This window comes from Oncorhynchus kisutch, linkage group LG23 (genome assembly GCF_002021735.2).
Source record: "Oncorhynchus kisutch isolate 150728-3 linkage group LG23, Okis_V2, whole genome shotgun sequence".
Lineage (NCBI taxonomy): Eukaryota > Metazoa > Chordata > Actinopteri > Salmoniformes > Salmonidae > Oncorhynchus > Oncorhynchus kisutch.
Window position 1 is genome coordinate 35974342 of NC_034196.2, and position 4299 is coordinate 35978640.

A 4299-nucleotide genomic window follows, 5' to 3' on the forward strand; every position below is an offset into this window, starting at 1 on the left:
TTTCGGAAAGATCAACATGATGAGGAAAGCTACTGATCCGATGGAGACTTCTGTTCGGCTGAAATGTGGGAATGAAAACATTGAGTTTAGTTGAGAGATCAATCATCTCTACTTATTTGATGAGGCAATGTAATAAGACTACTTAACAAATCCTTTGTGATGCCTAGAGTAACTAAACAAATCCCCATTCTGATTTTTAGTAACAATTGCAACACAGTGGCCAGGCCAAGAGTTTCAGTGACAAACTGATCAATCACCTTTGCAGCATTGCCATTATGAAGTACCTGGCATAGAAGCACAAGACCGCAGACCATGGGAATCCAGCCGACCTGCAGAAGCTCACCCGTGTCAATGAAGAACTGTCCTGGCAGCACATGGGAATACGTATGCATGCTCCAAGATGTATTGGCTCAGGGTAGGTGACGCTACTACAAGATCGAATGTAGAGTTGTTTTCACATTGTACTTTGAAGAACTTTGGACTTCATTCAGTAAACCCGGATTGCAATATTGACTCAGTAGCTTAAGCATACCCTTTTCCTGTGGTCAAATAGTCATGCACCAAGTTGATTCAGGTAATAGCTCCCGAGTGGCACAGAGGTCTAAGGCACTGCATCTCAGTGCAAGAGGTGTCACTGCAGGCCCTAGTCCAAATCCAGGCTGCATCACATCCGGCTGGGATTGGGAGTCCCGAAGGGCGGCGCACAATTGGCCCAGCGTCGTCCGGATTTGGCTGGGGTCACTGTAAAAAAAGTATTTGTTCTTAACTGACTTGCCTAGTTAAATTATAATGGTATTATTTTAAACAGATAAATGCTTCCAGTTTTCGATGTTAGATGTGTGTGCGCAGGCAGTGGTTAGACTGCAGCGTACACATTGCCAAAGCAGGTGTGATTGAATGTGGCTCTTCGATTTTCACAGGTTAGGAAATTGACATCCCACTCTTCTTCTGCATTGCAACAAGCAATGTTATAAGCGTTTGATACAGAGCTGTTTTGTATCTCAGTGTCCAAGTATCTTGTTATGTTCAATTTTGAGAGAGGAGGTTGTCTGATCTCATGCCTTCTCATTTTTCATGGCATAATATCATGTTTCTGAATCCAACACATTTGGTTTGTACATGACAAAAGGCTGTCTTTGTGTTTCAGCTGTTGATACCAAAGATCATGGGTGTGGAAGTCCCCAAGGACAAGATGGATAGAGCCCTGGAGGACCTGGAGGGCTGGTCGAGAACATGGATGGCAGCAAGCCCAAGATCTTGAGATTGTTCTTCTGAATTCTCCAGTGACTGGTCCTCTGTGAAATAATCAAGCTGGATCTGTTATTCAGCCACTATGCACCATGTAACATAATAACAAAATAAAACATTCTCTATGGGAATTCAGACACTCCCTGTTAGTAGAACACATTTATATCCTTATTATTCTAATGTTCTAAAAGCTGCTTTTATCAAACGTTTTAACCTTTTACTGTTTTTGATTGAATTAATAACTTATTAAACTGTGTTTAACGTTTACAAACAATACACAGTAAGGGGAGAAAGTATTTGATCCCCTGATCCCCTTCTTTGGTATCTGGGAGAGAGGCGGCCCGAAAACTTCTTGAATTACGTCAAGACTCCCGTAGTGTGGCAGACTACGCTGTTGACTTTTGCACATTTCAATACTTTTCTTCACGGATTATCTGAGGTGGTAAAAGATGAGCTAACTGTTCTGGAATTACTGGTGGACCTCGATTCCCTCATCGCCCTCACCTTTAGAATTGATAGACGTCTAAGGGAACGCAGGAGTGAGAGGTCTGGCCTAGGTTACACTAGTTCATCCACAGTGGCTCGCTCACCTTCGAAGGAAGTCCGAGAGTCATCGGCGAAGGGTGAGTCAGATACTCCAGAACCTATGCAACTTAGCCTAAGTTCCAACAGTTGTCTGTACTGTGGGGCTGCGGGACATTATATAGCCACCTGCCCAGTTGAGACCTATTTCTGTAGTAGGTACACATACTCTGGTGAGCCAGACTGGGAATCATCTAAATCCCATCAACCGCACTCCTTTTTTTGGGAGACCAGTCTAAATCTCTCCGGTGCTCATTGACTTTGGGGCGGATGAGAGTTTTATGGACGCTACCCTAGTTTCTGAATTAGGTATCCCCACTCAACTCCTCTCTGTTCCCATGGACGCTAGAGCACTGCACGGCCGCACCATTCCAACAGCACTGTTCCTGTTAATCTGCGGGGTTTCATGAAATCACAGTGAGGCTATACAGTTTCTCCTAATTGAGTCTCCCCATGTTCCTGTTTTGGGATTGTCCTGGCTCAAAGAACACAACCCCGTTATTGACTGGACCACAAGTTCAATCCTGGGTTGGAGTCCGTTCTGCCATTCCCATTGCCTCAAAGCAGCGCAGCCTTCTCCGAGACGGCCTCCTCAGGGCTTAAGTCAAGTCTCTGATTTCCCTGCCGTCCCCACAGAGTACCAAGACCTCCTGGAGGACTTCAGCAAGGTATGGGCTACTTCTCTTCCCCCACACCGTCCTTATGATTGTGCCATTGATCTCCTCCCAGGCACCACACCACCTCGTGGTAGGCTATATTCTCTATCCGGGCCAGAGACCAAGGCCATGGAGGAGTACATAGAGGAGTCTCTGGCAATTGGGGCTGTCCGTCTGTCTGCATCTCCTGCTGGCGCAGGGTTTTTCTTTGTGGGGAATTGCATTGACTACCGGGGTCTAAATGACATTACGGTTAAGATTTGTTACCCCTTACCATTCCTCTCCTTTTGAACCTCTCCAGGGGGCCACCATTTTTTCCAAGCTGGACCTTCGAAATGCCGACTACGTGGTTCGGATACGTGAAGGAGATGAGTGGAAGACAGCATTCAACACAGCCAGCATACATAGGAGTACCAGGTTATGCCTTTTGGACTCACCAGCTGTCGTCCAGGCTCTGGTAAACGATGTGCTCCGGGACATGCTAAACCATTTTGTGTTCATCTACCTTGACGACATCCTGTTTTTTTCCCGGTTTGCCCAAGAACATGTTCTTCATGTCAGACCGGTCCTTCAGCGCCTCCTGGAGAACCAATTTTTGTGAAAGCTGAGAAGTGTGAGTTCCCCCGCTCTACAATCTCCTTTTTGGGATATGTCATCGCTGAGGGAAAATTCCAGATGGATCATGGAAAGGTGAAAGCAGTGGTGGATTGCCCTCAACCTACGTCCAGGGTGCAGTTGCAGCGAGTCTTGGGTTTTGCTAACTTCTACCGCCGTTTCATTCGGGTTACTGCACCCTGCCTTCCTGTCCCATTGTCTCAATCCTGGAGAGAGGAACTACGATGTAGGCAACTGAGAACTCCTGGCGGTCAAGATGGCGTTGGAAAAGTGGAGGCACTGGCTGGAAGGAGCAGAACAGCCATTCCTGGTCTGGACCAACCATAAAAAATGTGGAATATCTCCGTTCAACAAAGCGCCTTAACTCCAGGCAGGCCTGGCGGCCTCTCCTGTTTACAATATTTAACTTCACCCTTTCCTACCGCCCAGGGTCCAAGAATGTGAAGTCTGACGCTCCTTCCACCTATACAGTTCCTCTGACAAACACTCAGTCTCCGAAACCATTCTCCCTACCTCATGCCTTGCAGCCTCAGTGGGTTGGGATATTGAGAACCTGGCTGTTTGTCCCTAACTCAGTCCGGTTCTGGAATAGGCTCATTCCTCCAGGCTGACCTGTCATCCCGGTTCCCGCCGTACCCTAGCATTCCTCTGACAACTTTTCTGGTGGCCCTCAATGGTTCCTGACGTCGCTGCCTTCGTTTCCGCATGCACAGTGCCCAGAACAAGACTCCACGGCAAGCTCCTTCTGGCCTTCAGCCACTACCAGTCCCTCATTGTCCCTGGTCTCATATCTCTCTGGATTTTGTCACTGGGCTTCCCCCGTCTGATGGCAACACCGTCATTCTGACAGTGGTGGATCGATTCTCAAAGGCCGCTCTTTTCATCCCTCTCCCCAAACTACCTTCTGAGAAGGAGACTGCCCAGCTCATGGTGCAGCACGTCTTCAGGATCCATGGACTCCCGGTGTCTATGGTTTCCGACTGGGGTCCTCAGTTCTCGTCTCAGTTCTGGAAGGTGTTCTGCACCCTTATTGTGGCGTCGGCCAGCCTATATTCCGGGTTCCATCACCAGTCAAACGTCCAGCCAGAGTGAGCTAACCAGGACCTGGAGACCACCCTAAGATGCCTGGTCTCAACCAACCCCACTACCTGGAGCTGACAACTGGTCTGGGTGGAGTATGCCCGGAACACCCTTCCCT